Below are 20,544 nucleotides of genomic sequence, written 5' to 3' on the forward strand. Positions count from 1 at the left end.
CTATCTATATTCTGAAGGTTTTCACAGAAGGGTTTGCTCATATATCATTCATAACCTGATTTATCGAACATTTTATTTCCCAAAATAAAATTGAGAAAGTGTGCTCTTGCTGGTGGGCAGTGCTTGGTATTTCTTCAAACTGATCTCAACATGGCTGCCGGGTCACAAACTTTCTCATTTTACAGCTAAACAGTACACTAGAAGATGTTTCTGAAAACATTTCATGCAAGAAATATGCATTACAGTAATAGAGTATTGATTCATATTAGATCAGCTCTGCCTAGTTTGACCGTTTGATCGGAGTTTGCGAGTGATTGACAGCTGCTCAGAGATGGCGGATGTCAATCAGCTGTCTCATGCTCTACTCTCAGGATATAGTGACCGTTCTAAATTTTATCTAATTGTATTTATACTGTTTTAATATAATTTGATTGTCTTTCATGGTTATTGCTTTTACTGTGTCTGTTTTTACCATGTAAAGTGCCTTTGAGTACCTAAAACGCTATATGAAATAAAGCTCACTAGTTAACATGTTGTATCTCGTAAAACTCCCCATAAAGCCACAAGTTTTTTTCTTCTTTGGTTTTTGCATGGATTAAACAAACCAGATATATAACGTGTTAATTGCCAAACTAAGCTAACGTCTCCCAGCACATAATCTAAATCCCTTCCCTGAAACAAACCTGTATAATAGCCTACGTTATTAAACCCGCTCTCACTTTGGAGGATTTTTCTCATTCCTCGCTGTCTCTGTGAGGACATTTGGTCCTCATAAGGATAGACAGGTGAGAAAAAACTCTCACACACATATCTTCATTATGCCACATGTGAGTCGGGTGTCCCCTGTGACTCACTGTGTGAGGGGATGTCACAGAAGATTAATACAGGAAAGATAAGGGAAAGTGTGGTGTGTGTGTGTGAGCAGAAAGGATAAAGGTAAGAGCGGATAAAAGCTGATCTCGGAATAACTATTTTTAGTCAAATTTACTCCAACCTGCCTACTTCAGCTTTAAGCATTTTTCTTTTTAATTATATACTACATATCATATAAAAAAGAAAGAAAGTCCTGGTGAAAGAAAACTCCTGAGCAAAAATAAATCCTTATAGAAGACATATTCCTATTTGTGAATTGTATCTATCTTTTATTTTCTCAATGTATTTTAACATATTCATTCATTACTTCAGTTCATTCATTCCTCCGTATGACAGCAGCAGGACACGCCTGACTTGCATCCACAATTAAGGTGTCCTGCAGGTTTTGTCTGTGTGATCCTCTATGCCAACATTTGCAGTGCACACAAGTGACGTCAGCCACCTTGTCTTATCGTCATTGAATGTTTTCATCTGTATTAAAGCAGCAGTGGGTAGAATTAGAGCAAATATGATTAAAAAAGGGATTTGTATAAAATGGTCACTATATCCTGACAGTAGTACATGAGACAGGTAATCTAGTAAAAAACATGTGCGTCTGTGTCCTCCGGTGTCCTCTGGTGTCCTCCGGTGCTCCTAATGGCATCTGCAAGATTTCACAGACGGGAACTCCAATGAAACGGTCAAACTAGGCAGCGCCAGTCAAATATGAATCAATATTATGTTACTGTAAACCTGTTTCTCTGCTCAAATGTTTTCAGAAACATTTTGTAGTGTACTGTTTAGCTGTAAAATGAAAAAGTTTGTGATCCGGCAGCAATGTTGAGATCAGTTGAGGAAATACCAAGCACCGCCTACCAGCCGGAACACAGCCAATAGGAACGCTCTCTCTCTGAAATCACGTGTGAGTGGTCAAAGTCTCCCGTCACGGGCTAGATTTGTTAAAGGTCCCATATTATAAAAAAGTGAGATTTTTCATGTTTTTTTATTATAAAGCAGGCTTAAGTTCTATATAAATACTGTGAAAGTATCAAAACACTCAATCCACAGGGAAATAGACACAGCACGTATTCAGAAACTCTGCATTTGAAACAAGCCGTCAGGATTTCTGCCCATTCGTGATGTCACAAATATACAATATTTAGACCCTTGACACAATTTTAAACGTAAACATTCTAAATGTGTCCCAGTTTATTTCCTGGTTGCAGTGTATGTGAATGTCATCAGCTGACTGGAAGTACACATGGACCCAAGCTGTTGCCTATAGCAACGCAATTCTGTTGCAATTCCGTCAAAATGCGCTAAAACGGAGCGTTTCAGAAAGAGGTTAAACACATGCATATTCAGGCTGACAGTATTAGGAAAATAAAGTTGTTTTTTTTAACATTACAGCATGTAGACATGTTCTAGTAGAAACACAAAATACAAGTATGATGCTGAAAATGAGCATGATATTGGACCTTTAAAGCCTGAAAACAGAGCTATGAGGAGGTGCAGAAGTCTAGTTTTCTCTCAGAACACTTGAATTACAATATGCTGAAAGGTTATTATGGAATTTTTTGCCCAATGATGCCAAAAACCTTCTGCCTACTGCAGATTTAAGGGGTTTATATTTTCTGTTTCATGCTTTTACTTTGAAGGCAGAAGCACCTCAGCCCGGCTGTGGCTGCAGCTGCTGTCTTGACGCACATCTCTCTCTCTCTCTCTCCTCTTCCTCCCTCTCTCTCTCTTCCTCTCCGTCATCCAGCGCTGTGCTGAAGCCTCGTTAAACCTGGATGCCGCCGCCAGGAAGGATGAGCTGCCCGGTTACCGGAGACAAAACCAGATAAAACAACAAAAAAACAAAAAAATTAAAGGAAAGAACGGATTTTTATTATAAATTTTTTTTTCTTTTAAATGAAGGTAGTTTTTCATGGAAGCCAGATCTGAAGGAGAGCAACTCAGTGAGAGGATTGTGTCACCCAGCAGGTGTGTGAGTGTGTGTCAGCCTCGGACTCCCCGCTCAGTGATGTAAAAACGTGAAGGTGGATTTTGGCATGTGGAGGAGCAGGTAGAAGGTAAGACTCATGATGACACTTCACTGACTCCAGTTTTTTTGGAGCTCCAAGCTGTTGCCCATATAGATGAATGGAAATCTTTTCATTGCACGACTCCAATATTAACTGTCTGTGTTAAAAAAAAATAAAAAATGAATGAATGAAGATATTGACACTTGGTTTCATCAGCAGACTATTAGGCGTAGTCCCTATCTGTGAGGATTTTTTGGGAAAGGATGCAAGTCAATAAATAAATAAATAAATAAAGGTTGAGCTGATGAAGTCCCCATGGTGCTTTGTGATGAATGAGAATGGAGATAAAAAAAAAAGCTCAGTTTTTGGGAGTGATGTAGGTGTTGAAGGGGAAGAAAAATGTGGTGCATTCACTGTGTGTGAGTTTTGGGTGGATGACGACACTTCCATCCTCCCCTAAGCATTGTGGGATGAAAAAAAGGGAATTAAGTGATGTTAAATTATAATAAAATTTGCCCCTGTGTGAATGGTTTCGGTGACGCCTGTGGATTTTTTTTTTGATGCAGCAAAGAGACTGCATCTGTACCCTCATGGACGACATGATGACACCAACACACACTTCACAAGGTGGATATAAAAACCCTCCCCGAGCTGCACAGCGGGGGGATGACACATGCACTGTATGAAGTTGGCGACTGGTGCTCTTGCTGTGTGAGTCAAAGTGGCCCTGCAGCAGAGGAACACAGTCCTTCTTTCTTTTTTTTATTTCTTTTGTACACCCCCCAGAGTGGACCAGGATCTCTAAAAAGCCTGCGGGGGTGAGATATATAGTGTAGATATATCCTTTCATGCGGATGAGTGCTTGCAAAGAAAAAAAAATCACTTTACACACTTCTATCCTGACCTTAAGTATGAGAAATAAGACTGAATTATAAATGAGTTATGCTCCAGCCAAAAGGAACTCAGCTACTGTCTCTCGTCTGACTTTGGTTGGGCATTAATTGAGTATGGCATGGCTAACGGTAATTGTGTGCAAATTAAATCTTGCTTGTTCCTTATCTTTATATAATGGAGAGCAAAGTTCGGGGGGGGCGGGGAGGATTGCCAGGAATGCATTTGTGTAAGCCATATCTAAAAATAAAGACAGTTTGGAGAGAAATAATTTATCAGAAAAATTCTTACATCTTGTGCGCCCACACAAATCCAGAATACCAAAGTTTTTTTTTCTTGTGACAAATGGATTCAAGCGACTTGGACGTCAGGTTTTTTTTTTTCGACAAACTGCCGCCCCTGCTGTCTCCAAGCAAGAGGGATGCTAATGGAGGAGAGAGAGGATACAGGCGTTACCGCTGCAAGAGAGAGAGAGATGGAGAGAGGGAGTGTGTGTCTGCGAGAGAGAGAGAGAGAGAGTGTGTGTGAGGCGTTTCTATGGCAACCTGTCAGGGGTGTGTTTGGTCCCCGGAGACGGTGAGGAAAGGAGGGGAGGAGAGAGAGATGAGAGGCGAGGAGAAAACTATCCCTCGTTAAGGGTGAGAGGGGGATGGGAGAGGAGATAATGGAGGGAAGAGGAGGAAGGTGGGATTGTCTCCCTCACCACCACCACCACCTCCTATTGTTTGTTCTTCCCGTGCTGTGTTCTCCTCGCGGGCTTTCCTTTTACCTCTCCTCACGCCACCTCCTCTTCTCATCTGGAAGTAACTGGCAGGTCACATTGTGTGTTTGTGTCACATTGGGGGGAAGGGTTTCACGGCTGTCATCAAGTGCGTGAAACTTGACTTTTGCACTTTAACACTTCCTTGATGCGTCTTTAGTTCATATACTAACCGTGACCAAAGATCTTGGTCTCACTGGCCAAAGTTCAAACCCCTTGCATTTATCGCTCTCCTCCTGATGAGCTAACTAACGAGTTAACGTCCCACCCATGTGGCCGCAGCACCAACCAGCTGGTTGCTTCTTGGCACTTTTATTTCCCTCAGATGGTGGCGATAATGCGATTAAGCAACCAGCCAGTGTTTGGGCTTTATCTGCTGGGCGTTTAGTTCTGTTTACTTCTGCTGATTAGCTTTATTGGTATATTGTAAGGACCTCCATGTTCTGTTGGCTATTTGCTTCAACTGAACACCCACATTACAGCTGGCCACATCCATATGACACACCCACCAGGCAATCTATAAAGAGCCCAACATCTCTGTTACATCCAAAATTCCAAGGATATCCACTTAAGCCAAATGTAAGAATTTATAGGCAAGAACATGAAAGCTCTTGAATTGATGATGTAAAATATATCCTTAATATTTATTGTCATGGTAGAGGAACATTAGCCACATGTTGCTGCAACAGGTGTCACCTAAAGATCCAGATTTTTCAAAAATGATCTGCTACTTTCACAGATGTTGAGCATATTATACCTTAGTGAATTAAAATAGTTTAGTCTCATTAATTTTATGCATGAGAAAAAAAAATTGGAATTTGATATATGGTATACTGTATAACATATGGTATTAACTTGTACCTGTCTTTCTCTAATGGTGTGAATGCAGGATAAGGTAACTTAAAGAAATGCAAGGTGTGCTGACATATTGGTGAGGCCTATAGTCTACTGTGTGTAAGTGCAGCTCCTACCAGATCATTTTAGTAATAGTTAATGATCAGCTGTCAGTCAACCGGTGTCTGTTTTATTGTGCTTGCTAAAGTAGGCTAAGAATGGAAATTAATAAGCCAAATTAGAGAGTAAAATTATTTATATTCAGACAAATTAGAGCTGTGTGTATGTCCTTATTCTATTAGTGCACACACTTAAAGTCATTGTTCTGCAATCAACTATTATACCCACAATAAAAGAACAGCTGGCTGCCGAACAGCACCATTATTAATGCAAGGACTTGGCAAAAATTCACACGCACAACTTTAATTGCTTTAATAATTACCTTTTGAGTTTTAATTTTTCTACAGCATAACTAATGAATAAAACTCTGTTTCGGCCAAAACTATGTCACGCTTTTTAATTGTTTTACTGTGTACGGGGCTCGGCAATATGGCCAAAAATGTAGTCAGGATTTGTTTTTTTCATGATCGATGTCAACAATTATCACAATTATTATTAAATGTTTTTTGTTAGTATTATTATTATTATTATTAATAGTACTCATAATAATAATAATAATAATAATACATTCATTATGGAGTAGACATTACATATGACAATCAAGTTACTGGAATATTGCATAACACATCTACATCTGTTCACTAAGATAATGACATATGCATTATGCATGTACATAAATTTACATACACATAGTGACATGGGATGAAACATAAAAAGAACTACAACAAACACTGGGTTTTCATCCAGGAGACCGCTATGCGTCTCATGTGTGTCAACAACGTTTCATTTTCACTTCATAAACTTAGTCATTTAAGCCCAACCATGATGTTTTTTCCTTAACCTTAAGCACAGCGCCTCATAGTTTGACGCGCTGGGCTACGCAGTGCGTTAGAAAGTGACGCCAAGGGGTCCTGACAAAGTGTCAGTATGTGACGAATAATTAATTTATGTGGCTCTTCTAGACTTTCCAAATGTTATCAGACCGAATTGATTAAATCCTGATAGTGAAACGAGTCATTTCATGGGGGTTGTGACACTCCGGAACAATTTATCCACCGTTTTACAGCCACAACAATAACGATGGAGTAAGCTACGGTGGAGCCTACGACGTATTGAATGTTCATCTAGTGTTTTTGTAAGTATAGGAAAACAGATTCTAAAATAACTATCAAAAATATATCTCATAAATAAACCATCGTTATCGTGGAAGATTTTATCGTGAACATTTTCAACATCGTTTTATCGCCCAGCCCTATTAGCCTACTATGTAATGATAATGTAAAATGTAATGGATTACCAAGTCCAATCCAGTTTCAAGACTTTTCAATTTTATTTTAATAGTGTACTGAGATTATCTGAAAAAAGTGGATGCTTGGATGATAGTTAAACATTAAACCGCCTGCAAAACACTCATGTGCGCAAAAATGCAGTAATGTAAAGATTACCTTTGCAACAACACCAGTGTAGTCTTGACAGACAAACAAGAGAAAAGCGATTTTCACTGGAAAACAACTATTGTAGTGCTTTGCAGTGTATTGTATTAATATTCAGTAACATTCCTTGAGAGTATATCATTAATTCAGGTCCTTTCTTGTAGGTTCTTGTGTAGATTGTGGTAACTAGGCCTTGGGGTCATCAGGTCTTAAAGCAGCAAAGGATCCACCACGTCATCATGTGTATGAGTCAGCGCAGAAAACCTTTCTCTCTTTTAATGTTAAAGGGGACCTCTTACACTTTTGCGCTTTTTCCCTTTCCTTTAGTGTGGTACATAGTTTTTTTGTCCAAGTCCACGCCACAGGGGGTTACACTCCCTCACAGAAACTCTGCTCCTGAACTGCCAGGGAAAACGCCTTACTTGAAGTCCCGCCTTTTCTTCCGTAACGTGGTGATGTCACCAAGTAACACATTTCCATAATACCTGCCTAGCGGCTAGTTTGGCACGCCCTCACATAAAACTTGTTAGAGCGGAGCTGGAGCGGAGTCCGAAGAGTTTGGTTCGGTTGACCAATCACAACAGAGTGGGCAAGCTGACCAATCAGAGCAGACTGGGCAGGAGCTCAAAGAGCATATCAGACAGAGGGTGAAAAGAGATGCTGCTGCACAGCCGGTATGAGGAAAAGTAAAGTGCTTTTTGAACATTAAAGCATGCAAACATGTTCTAGTAGAAGCATTAGACAAAAAGCTTCACTTTCATTTCAAAGGATGTTCTCTGCAAAAACATGTAATCACACCTGAAGAGTGATATACACAAAGCTGTTGAGTACTATTTGGCCCCAGGGGTGACATTCAAAAAATAGAAATGTGACGTATTCTAAGGATTTTCTCTAACAAGATTAAATCATAGTAAAAATATAAAAGCTATCCAGGTTGCATAGATGTCAGTGAGGTGCATTCAGTTCAGGGTTCTACACGCATACAGATATTTTTAAAAACTGATTATTTTCCCCTCTGTTTAAAAAAAGAAATCTGTCCACACGACCTTCGTTTTACAAAATATATCTTCAATCACCATTCGGTCTCGACATGTTTAATGTGTTGCCTGCTTTGGCCTCCTGTGACTGTCACTTTTTTCAAATGTAAAGTAGTAATTAGTCCGTGCGGTACTAATAAAATGTAGAAAAGCTGTTAGTCCGCCATCTTTGTTATTGTTTCTGGCACATGCTCATTACACAACGCAATAATGAACACGCACAAAATGAAGAGAGGACTTCATTGTTTCCCAAACATTCCGTTTTACATGTCCACATTGATACAATATAACCGAAGTTTGAAAAAATCTGCACCTTTTCTATCTGCACATTTTCAAAAATATCCGTTTATGTGACCCAAAACTCTGTTTGCATGTGGACGAGAGGCCAAAATGTGGAGGAAAATATTCATTCTTAAAAATATCTGTATATGTGTAGACAGGTCTTAAGTATAGAAAGGGGTGACTGCAACAAGTGATGACATGAAAAGTCATTCGGATGCTAAGTGCTTCAAATTGCAGGGATGGAACAACTCCTAAACTGGAACTGCTTTTTAGGTGATGTTAAGAGCTCTCTGAGAGTATTCTCAAAATAGTCTCAAAAACAGGGTGCATCTCAGTTTACTGATCGGCGCTCTGCCAAAATGGCTAAAACGCTAAAAGACAACTTCATAAAAAAAAGATTCTGCAAATCTTGGATTGTTGAGGTTTAACTTAACCGTTATGTAAAGGAAGTGGCAGATAAATGGTTTCACAGATGTTTGAATTAAACATTGAGAACATGGATTGCGCTCAACTAACATCACAGAGCAAGCAAAAATAGAAAATAACATACATACATGCATCATCGTGGGATAAAAATGATACAGTCAGTGTAGCAGACAGTGTGCTGACACTTCTCCGTGCGCTTGTTCTGAATACAGATTTAGCCAAAGTAACAGGACAGTGAAGGCTCTCTCCAGATGTAGCCCTGCAACACATTAGCCATGCAGCGAGCTGTGGAGCGCTCGCCTGTTATTGAAGACGAATTTTTTAGTTTGACAGGGGAGACGAGGCTAGTCTGTGCATAGGGCCCTTTGCTGGAGTGTGATTAGCATTGCAGATGCAAATTTCTGTAGGCGTCAGTTTCAACAAACTCAAGGCCCCCCCCCCCCCCCTCCTCCCGCCGTCTCCAGTGCATGATTAAAATGTAACAGTCGCGCGTGGGAAATTCACAAGAGCAGAATTATGCTCCGACACTCACAGAGCCTATTTTTTGCTCAGGTATATGTTACGCACCTCCTCCTGCACAATGCTCTTTCTCTCGAAACATAAATACACACAAAGGCTCGACCCACATGGGTTTTTGCGACGGCGGAGCCAAAATCGGCTCAAAGCTGCCAACAGCTATTATTTTCTGCATATATTCGATATCAAAAATTAATGTGTGAATGTGAAGGAGGACATTGCTGGAAATGTGAGTCACGTGAATTTCCTAGAGATACAAAGGACAAAAGACAATAATTGGCAGTGTGGAGACAACTCTGGAACAGGAGCACTGCTAAAAAACCTTTCAAATAATCATAATCCTGCACTAAATTCATAGTCGTAAACATAAGCACCGTCATAATTATAGTAATAAACATAACACTAATCATAATAACAAACACACCCATTGGCACAATAATGATCATAACAATAATACCATATGCATGGTTATGTAACCCTGCTGAAATTCTACATTAAAATCTTGAATTTGAATTTATTGAACGGATAGGATAGCCCCTTGAGATGTAGCATCTCATTTCCGAGGGGGTCCTATAGACACAAAAAATGTACTCAGGTCACGGTCCTCACACAGACATCCAGCGCAGTATTGAGCCATCTTAAAATAAATATGTGATCAATCACACTGCATCATATCCATCGCTGTAGACAACAGTAAGAAGCTGATTTTTAATGAAAGCCTGTAGTATCGGGTCATTTATCAGAAAATCCATATACTGTATTGGTGTCAACCTGCTGAATACACACACATGTTTACTTAGGTCACTTTTGGGGACATTACATTGACTTACATTCATTTCATGGAGACAAACCCTAACCCTATAACCATTACTTGCCTAACCTTAACCTTAACCTATGACCTAAAAATCAGCCTCTTCCCAAATGGGGTCACAGCTTTTGTCTGTTAAAGAAGATTAATTATACGAACATCATGTAGGTGCGAGGTTATCAGAACAGCGTCAGTAAAGAAAAAGGTAATGTCTGCACACTACTCCATGCCACAATATTTTTATTGATTACATTTCGATCCTGCTTGGATCTTCGTCAGGTCACAGAAACGTTTTGACCTGACGAACATCCAAGCAGGATCGAAATGTAGTCAGTAAAAATATTGTAGCATGGAGTAGTGTGCAGACGTTACCTTTTTCCATGCTGACAAAGCTTTTGTTCCCAATTGGACAAGCCGTCCCCAGTTAACTGTTCTTTAGTCTGACGTGTGTCTCCAAAAGTAGCCTAAGTTAGTAACACACACACATTCACGCACACATCTATGTTTACTTAAGTCACTTTTGGGGACATTACGTATTACCAAACATGTGAACATGTGAAACAAGTGAACTTTTTTGGGTGGCGCGATTACATACAAGGCAATGCAAAGGCTATTATATACAGTATAAAGTCAATACAAGGACTCAAATAGACACAAAGAGACAGAAGCGAGTCTATTTGTGACTATTTGAGTTGAAGTATCCGACAACCCAACATCACGCTGCAGTGGCCAATCGCGTAATCGGCGATCCAGAGCTGTACAAGCCAGCCATGTGGGAACAAAAGACGTTAATCGTTGTGCAGTTGCTTGGTGGTATTGGGCCATTAAGTGACACTCCCAAACCAATGCACAACCCTGCGCTAATTGCCACAATGCCTGATTTGGTGTGAATGCAACCATACATTAATTTACTGTAGACTTACCCAAACCCTAACCTTAACCACTACTTCCCTAACCCTAACCCAAAAACACTGACCCAAAAATCATCTTTTGCCAAACTGGGGACACAGCTTTTATCTAAGTCAGGAACACATATTCCCACAGACACAGAAACACAGTTTAATACGAACACAGATCAGGATTGGAGCTGGTTGATGTACAGATGGTATGACGTATTGTGTAGTATTTTAAAAGATCTGTATGTTTTATCAAATAAACTGTGATAACTGCAATTTAGAGATTGATTTATTGTTACAGCTTCTCTCACACATTTCTGCCTTATTCATCAATTTAATCCCATTAAAATGCCACATGGGGCATCTTTAAGAGCTCTGTGTCTATACTGCTCTGCAAGGTCTTGACCCACCGCAATTACTCATTGCATTAATAACTAATAAGGCTATTTATTTCCTTAATGTAAGGTAATCTATATTCTGTCTTGTAGCACAGCACATACAGACAAGCTAATGTCTGAAAACACCTTTGAGATGTTAAAAGCCAAAATGTTTATAAGTAGCTGTACCTGTCACTCTTGCTTGCTATATATAAAGATGCTCAGCTCTCAGCAATGTCAAGAGCATGTAATGGCACACATAGTTCCCATTGAGAAATGAGAAAACAAAAGCAACAGGCAGGTCTCTGGAGGACACACTCCTGCAAGAGATGACAGTAAAATAGGAAAAAAACGGCTTTCAGCACGATGGCGTTCTCAGGTTAGTGTGGGCTTCCCTTCCTCTGGCATTATCGCAAACCGAGAGGAAGGTTGACATCAGTTGTTCCTCAGAAGCCTATTTTTACATTATTTAAGAGAGCACAGTCAGTAAAATGAGCTGGGTGCCCTTTTTAAGCACATTCATTAACACAGTAGTGTACTTTAAGGAAGATATTTTCTCCCCTCTGAATTACATTTCCGGAGCTTTTTATGCGAGTTCTGTCATTGTTAGCTAACGAGGAGTTCTGGCATGCAGTATGCTTCTCCTGGGTGGCTAATATAAAATGAATATCCAAACAGTTTCACCTTTTCACAACCTTTAAAAAGCCTTAACTGACTTCATCCAATATCTCAATTAATTAAGCATTAGCCAGAAAGCTACATTAGGCATGACCCACCCTATTCCACCTGTGATTGGCTTACCCTGATATTCTTACCCTATCCCTAAGCAGTCTCACTCTAACCTAACCAATGAAGGCAACAAGTACAACCAATCAGAGGCAGAGTAAGGCGGGTCATGACGCAGCATAATGATATAGATTTCTAGTAGTAACACGGTCATTTCTTTTACTTTTAAGGTACAGTGTATAGGATTTGGTGGCATTTAGTGGTGTGGTTGCAGATTGCAACCAACCATGGAACCATGGTAACGCAGTTTGCCTCACCATAATAACACTACTTTAGGAGCAACAGAAGTCAGATGGCGTCTGGCGGTACCACAGCTTTGCACTCTGCAGCTCACATTACCCCAGTTTCGTGTCAGAGAACTACGGTGGCCTTCAGGTAACATAAAAACATGAAAGTTTGTCTGTTCTGTGCTAAACATGGCGGAGCAAGATGGCGGACGCTGTGAAAAGGACCCGCTCCTTATGTACATATGAAGGGCTCATTCTAAGCTAACGAAAACACAACGATTTTTAGTTTCAGGTGATTAGACACTAGTGAAAACATGCTTATTAATATTATAGATAATAATAGATCCCCCCGAAATGTTATACACTGTTCCTTTAAATGATATTCAACACCATTAACTTCAAAAGTCAGTGCAACAAAATGTTTTTAGCACTGTTGAGATATCCCTCTATGACTGAAACAAATGACATCTGTAACAATTTCATTGTTAATACTACTTTCTGATGAAAAAAATAATACCTGAGCTATATGGAAATTGTGTTCTTTAACATCTAACAAGTGTCAGAAAGGACCCTGGTTGGATCCTGGTCAAGACATATTCTAGTCCAAAAAGTTAAACCTTTTATAAAGGCAACAAAACAAAAAAGATTACATACAACATATTTGTGTTTCACTGGGTTTTGCAGCAGACAGACTATTGTGGAAACAGACAGAGACGTGAGGAATTAAGCCAAAAGGTAGCTTTGATATCAAAATGTCAGAGTATACCTGCCGGCCCTCCCGCCTTCACCCTCATCTCTTTCCACTTTGGTATTTATTTATTTCAACAGGGACCGTAACCCTGCATCCCCAGGAGTTCTGCCTGCATCTGGCCCATATTCTATCATTAGCTCCCCCGACCTCTCTCCCGCTGCCTCCCCTCCGTCTCCGCTACTTCAAATTTACTTTAGTCACAAGTACAGTAAAAATGATAGAAACACATACGAGGGAAATAGATTACACATCGCGCAAGTGATAGAAGTGAGAGCCCGGAGTTTTTTTTTTTAAACTAAAACAGAAGGAGACCGAAATGAGCACGGAAAGGTTGTAAAGACCTTACTGAACTTGATAATAGAGCGGAAACGATGCCAAAAGTCAACAGGGAGGCATTTTGGAATGTCATTTAAAGTGCACGAACGGCGCAGCATAAAATAAAGTAAATCTGATACAGGAAGTGAAAGTGAGAGGGGTGGTATAGGTGAGTGGGTGCATGATCTAAATGAGATGTTTTGCCTTGAAAGTTCATTTTCTGCAAGGCTTATATTGATTCTTTCTGCTTTCATGTTTTTTTCTCTATGATGTGTTGGATTCTGATGTGTTTGCAGCAGCAATGGAGATAAATAACACACCATACCCTTAAGCATTTCATTCAAGTAAAGATAAGGCAGCGTCTTCAACAATGCTGTCATCATGCAACATCATATTTTTATTAGGAGCAGAATAAAACTCCAGTATAAATAGCTACTATGCATGTTAGGCTTCCTGGCCCAACCGCAGCGTAATAAATGACACCGGGTGATAGACGAACACAAATCATACTGATTTCCTGACATCATATGCGCGGTAATAAAAACAACTGCTGATTGCCTGTCATGTATGATAGAGGGGGAGAGACGGCCCCGCTGTTACACATTTCACAACAAATATTGTTCCAATCTAAGGTGGTCAATATGGTGTTATTTCGCCTCTGTGACAGGATGCAGGATGGCTTCGCTGGAGTGCTCGGTAATAGCACAAATAAAAAACAGCGAGTGCAGACACGGAACAGGTTGTTTGCTCGGGCAGGAAACAGAGCAGCGCTCCCAGGGAACACCTGCTATACTTTTAGTAACCACCCTGTCAATACGATCGGCCCCAGCGAGCTGTAGTCAGTAATGCACTTACACCCCTCATCATTATAAAGCACTTCAAAGAACACAAAGGCCATTAAACGGACAGCGTAGCGCCAGAGCCCGTGTGTGTCTCCGGTTGTGGAGCCCGTGGCCTCTCAGCTGTCCTGTTGTGTGGACGCCAGCGCTCTGGTTGATCCTCCTGCCTGAGAGCACACTCCTTGCTGCGGGGCCATGTGTGGCTGGTTGACGGCCAAAGCCACAGCTTCAGTGGCTTTTTTAGGATGACAGCGTCAACGGGGGCCACATGCCCTGTGATGGCTGCGTCCTTCTGTGCTGCTGCCACACTGAGCATCTGAACCCAAACTGGTGTGCAGAGCTGCCTCTCAGTCGAGGTAATTAGAATTTTCTGTTTTAGTTTAGGTTTGGATTTGAATATATATTTGAGTATGTAGTTCACATTCTATGTGGTGTATTACAGGCTGTTCTCGTACACCGTCCGTAGCTATACCTATGCAAAGTAATTCACTGTAATTTGTATATATCCCACAAAATCAATTTGTATGTAATCCACATAATTGTGAACCAGGAAGTATAAAGAGCGACAAATGCCGCGTAGAGAGGAGGTAGGGGTGGATGGGTGGGTCAAAAAAACACCAGACTTCCACCAAGGACAGCGCTGTTTGTACCCCGTGTAAAACCAGAAGCCAACGTTGATTTATTTGTCACGTAACTTATGTACTTTAGTTACGCCACTTCAGGAGTTATTTTAACCCAAACCATAATCTTTCCTAACCCTAACATAAATCCCCTTGTGCCCGGGCCCCTCGGTGCACCCAGCTAGGATGCAGCGCCCCTTTCCTAACCTAACCCTAACCCTAACTAAGAAGCTCTGTTGCCTAAACCTAACTAAGTGTCTCTGTTGCTGAAACCTAACTGAGTGGTTTTGTTGCCTAAACCTAACTGAGTAACTTTGTTGCCTAAATCTAACTAAGTCACTTTGTTGCATAAACCTAACTAAGTTGTTTTCTCTGAAGACGGAAGTTTATTTTGAAAAGACTGTATACATGTAATGAGCGGAAATTTACATGTGTTGCTGGACATTCGTAGGAAAGCAATTTAAACACATTCAAGTGAATATGCTAGAAGTAAAATAAAAACTGAATGAGACTGCTTGAGGTGGGCGGAGGGGAGGTGGTCCAACAAACACAGGACTTAAAACCAGAAGGCCGATGTTTGTGTCCCAAAGTGTTGTTGAGTTAGATTGAAGTTACGTTAGTGACGTTTTTTCTGTATTTATGTCACGTTGTTTACATACATATTTTACTTTGTTTATGTGGTTATTTTCAACCCAAACCACAAAAACATGCGTTGCTGGACATTTGTAGGAAAACGCACGAAAAATAAGGAACATCTTTTCGTAAGATATCATACAAACCGTTGTATGAAGATACGTTGAGTATTTACACTGCGTATTGGTGGCATAACACAGAGGTTCTCAGATGTTTTGGGGCCACGGACTCCTTACAGGGTAGAAAACTTTCCCAGGGACCCCCTCATAATCATAATAATTAATCGTAATCGACAATCGTAATAAGTATATGCTTACTACCATTTGTACTCTTAGCCATTGGAACTATTTTTTAGGTAAAATTTTTTAACATAAATACTTCAGACCTGTTTCATAGTGATAAATAGAAACTGAATCATATTAATACCGAAGTTGTAATGAATTTAGATAAAATTGCCAGTTTAATGCTGACTTTCAGTAAGTGCTTCAACTTTAAAACAATGAACGTATTGCTCCTTATTGAAATCATTGGCAGAAAGCTCTGAACAAACCATAACAGAAGTTACAGTATCATAACAGTGTTGAAAAACACATCATAGTAATTAAGCATATTACTTCAGAAAATTTGGTTTGGAATATTTGCATTAGAGTGAGTGAAAAGACTGATTCATGACAGATTGACGTTATGTGTCACAATCATATTGAGTTTCTATTGGCCCAAAAGCTAACATGGGTGGGAGTAATGGGAACAATATCCTTGATGGTCCCCTTCTGTAGATATGCAATTTTTTAATGATACAGCACAATTTAATAATCTATAACAAATTATTTCATGGACCCCCTGACAGAGTGCCACGGACCCCACTTTGTTAATCACTGGCATAATGCATGTAATGTGCATAGATAGATAGATAAAACAAAATAAATATATACAAAATTTCTCTACAAGTTATTTGTATTAATAGTTATAGTGTGCTGCTCAGATACACCAAGTAATCTTTAGTGCTGACTGACTGTATCCTCACTGTTGAAATGTGCACGCGCCACATGCTCAAAGCACTCGAGGCGAGAAGCGGCAACAAATTGTCCTTGGCATCTGGCATTGTTTTGATTCCCTCTGGAAAATAGTAAGTGACCTAAGAGTTAATCTAACTGGGGAAGTTTTATGTAATTATGTAGCTTGATTGTGACTTTCTCCATTGAGACAAAGTCACACAAGGAGAGTGTTTCGTATAGCGTCTCCCACTCAGTGTGACCTGTAATATTCTCTAAAGTGTTTCACATTTCCATGCAGAGAGGAACTCTGGAACTCTGGTTGCAGAAAAGTTTGCATTGATGTGGGTTGTTTGTCTGAATACTGTATATCAAAGATTCGGGAGACAGCCACAGATGGCTTTTCATCAATAATTTTCGCTTTATCTGACTGTGCAGAAAAAAAGTTTATAGTGTAAGACAGGCAGAGAGGAGGATGACAAAGGAGCAGTAGAAATAATTTAATTCAAATTCCATTCACCTCCATTGTATGGCAGATGCAGCAGCAGACATCTCAAGACCTCAGCAAATAAAACTGAAACTGTAGGCAACTTACCCATTAAAGAGTACCTCTGTTGCACCTGTAACCACACCCAGCAGTGATGTCACGGTGTACTGACACAACCTGGAGTACACTTCTACATCACTGCAACCAGGAGAGAAGTTAAACCACTGGAAGTCAGCAAAAACAGGATTTTCAGGGGGTGTTGAAATACAAAAATTAATGAGAACTTAGTTGGCAGAAACATCATAAAAATGAGGACTAAAACTATCTTTAGTATTTATACTAGAATTACCAACTCGCAGTTGTATGAAATTGTAATAATTAGGATATGAATTCTTGAGTTATGGCGAAAAACACATTTTGTGAGGTCACATTGACTTTGACCCTTGACCATCAGGCGTTCCTGAGATATCACGTTCACAAGAATGGGACCGAGGTAAGGTCACAGTGACTTTGTCCTTTGACCACCAAAATTGAATTAGTCCATTCATGAGTCTAAGTGGACTTTTGTGAAAAATTTGAAGAAGTTTACTCCAGGCGTTCCTGAGATATCGCATTCACTAGAATGGATCGGACGGATACGGATACGGACAGATGACCTGAAAACATAATGCCTCCGACCACGGCTGTTGCCGTCAAGGAGGCATAAAACTAACGCAGAAATGTTCCCTGGGTAGTAAAAATTAGTAAAAATTACGGCTGTCAAAGTTAACACGATAATAAATGCGCTAACGCAAATTCATTTTGACGCCACTAATCTCTTTAAGGCATTAACACAACTTGTGATTTTTAGGTTGTAACGGGCTCAGTTTCAAAGCTAGAGATAGATTCTGGTGTCATATGAAACCAGAAAAAACGCTCTAAACTAAATTTTGGTGAGGGAAAAACTGACATGGCCATTTACAAAGGGGTCCCTTGACCTCTGACCTCAAGATATGTGAATGAAAATGTGTTCTATGGGTACCCACAAGTCTCCCCTTTACAGATATGCCCACTTTATGATAATCACATGCAGTTTGGGGAAAGTCATAGTCAAGTCAGCACACTGACACACTGACAGCTGTTGTTGGGCTTGCATTTGCCATGTTATGATTTGAGCATATATTTTTATGCTAAATGCAGTACCTGTGAGGGTTTCTAGACAATTTTTGTCATTGTTTTGTGTTGTTAATTGATCTCTAATAATAAATACATACATTTGCATAAAGCAAGCATATTTGCCCACTCCCATGTTGATAAGAGTATCCATTTAAGATACATTTTGAACAGACAAGAAATGAGTGATTAATTGTGATTAACTATTGATAATCATGCAATTAATCACGATTAAATATTTAAATCAATGAACAGCCCTAATTGAAATCAGATTGATAATGATATATTAAAATATATAAAATATTCCATTTCAATGAAAATCTGACATCTGTAAACATTCACCAAAAGAATATTAGAGTAAATAGGAAGAAGCTGATCTTTGCAAATGGGATGTTGTAACTCCACACTGAGATGTAGATAAGATAAGATGGCTGAGTTTATGCATAATCATCTAGCTGAGTGCAGCATTAATGCAAGCTGTGCATATTTTAAATAATTGCTTGTTTGCCAAAATAAGAGCATTTGCTGTAATGCTGTAAGATTTTCACAACCCAGCTGGCAAACACGCCGGAATGAATTAAAGCGTCTGACTTGGTGAGAGCCAGATTTTGCAGAACAAACATTGCGGAGCAATCTGAATGTCACACTTTGGAGAGGGTAAGCGAACGGAGAGAGCTGCTGTTGGGACAGTGACAGAGAACATCCTGAATGTGTTGCATTTCGCTAATCTTGCAAAATGTGCAAGCCGTCCTACTCACTGTGTTTGTCAGCTGCTTTGGGGATTAATTAGCATAGCAGTGTTGGAAATGGATCCAGTGCAGAATGAGACTGTCCCTTATTTCGCACGCTGTTTAGTGGGCCAGCATCACGCTCCCACAGAAATAGACAGCTCATGCTTCAGGAAACCGACAGATAGAGAGTAGAAACAGCAAGGTGTTGCTTGTGTCAAACAGGGGAATGTCACATGCACCTTTCTGTAAAATAATACCGTGACCTCTTTACCCACTCGTGCTGAAAATACTTGTTTTACAAGAGGATCTTTGCAGCAATGTTGTTGTTTTTCGTTTTTTTAGTGAGAACAAAACGACAGTGACTTTACAAGCAGTGCAATAATTATTAGAGCAGGGGAGAAATACCCAAGAAAAGACTAAGAAAACAAGGTGACGCTCAGAGACATACAATACATGAGACATAACAAACCAAAAATACCAAACAAAACCAACATAACAAAATAAAAAAGATGAAATAATAGTCATAATAATTCTAGTAATAACATCTTAAATAAATTGAAAATGAAAAAGAAAACAACAACAACAACAACAACAACAACAATAATAATAATAATAACTAAGTGAAAATATTAAGGAAATAATTAAAATTAAATAAATAAATGAGTAATTAGATATTTTTATTTTTATTTTATTATTATTATTATTATTATTATTATTATTATTATTATTTTGATTTAACATTTATTTAACCAGGCAAGTCAATTAAGAACAAATTCTTATTTACAAGTGTCAGCTGTTATAACAAATCCAGTGTCATATTAACATCAGATCTAAAGGTGTAAACAGTGTTGGGCAACTTACTCCGAAAGTGTAATAAGTTAGTTTTTATTTATCACTCAATTTAAAAGTAACAATATTGCAATATTGCTTATTACTTGGTATCAAAAGTAATACTATATTAATTTCACTACCCCATAATATTACAGTGCCCTACACTGGGTGTAAATTAAGATGCTGCTTTGTTTTTTGTAGTTTGACACATTTTAATTGCAGCATTGTGAACCTGTTAACTCTCTCAGTTTCAGCTGAGGGGTGAAACCAGACTGTTAACAGTTCATTATTTACAGGTATAATGTGTTCACTGAAATTCAGGTACTTTGCTGCTCGAGGGTCATATCACTTGGTGCAACAATCTTCTAGCTCATTACTATTATTGCTTTTTACACCTGATACAATAAGCTACTCAAGGCTGTCTTACATTTTAGATTGATTTTAGGTGATTTTGGAACAGCTAAGAGGTTATTGTGTTGTTATAATCCTTAAGATTTCAGTTCTGGTTGATTTAATGACAACTGCAGATAGGCTACTGGTGGAACGCTAAGAATGTTTTAATAACACAAGTTCCAAAGTTCTGTTCAAAATGACACGTTTGTTAATCACTGGGAGAAGGAAACATTTTTAAAAATGTGATTAAGACTACTTATGGTTGGCGGGTGGAAAGGTGGAAGGGTCCAACAAACACAGGACTTTCAACCGGGAGACCGGTGTTCGAGATCGGTGTTTTGTAAGTTACGTTAATGACTTTTGTCACGCGTTGTGTAGTGACGGTTGCCACGTGTAATCTGATTGTTTCCGTACGTGTTTTACTTCGTATACATACTTATTTTAAGCCCAACCATGATGTTTTCCCTAAATCTAACTAAGTGGTTTTCTTGCCTAAACCTAAGTCAGTGGCTTTGTTGCCCCCTGCTG

General features: G+C 39.4%; 1 protein-coding gene across 1 annotated transcript in view; it reads left to right on the plus strand.

Annotated features, from left to right (window-relative positions):
* The first annotated feature begins 2,601 nt into the window (after nucleotides 1-2,601).
* lingo2b (leucine rich repeat and Ig domain containing 2b) overlaps nucleotides 2,602-20,544 on the plus strand; it is a 49,594-nt gene continuing 31,651 nt past the window's right edge. Inside the window, exon 1 of the mRNA XM_037747137.1 lies at nucleotides 2,602-2,927. The gene's annotated coding sequence lies outside the window, so the exon portion shown is untranslated. The remainder of the gene's footprint in view (nucleotides 2,928-20,544) is intronic.

The sequence above is a fragment of the Sebastes umbrosus genome, chromosome 16, assembly GCF_015220745.1.
Source record: "Sebastes umbrosus isolate fSebUmb1 chromosome 16, fSebUmb1.pri, whole genome shotgun sequence".
In the NCBI taxonomy this organism is placed as follows: Eukaryota; Metazoa; Chordata; class Actinopteri; order Perciformes; family Sebastidae; genus Sebastes; species Sebastes umbrosus.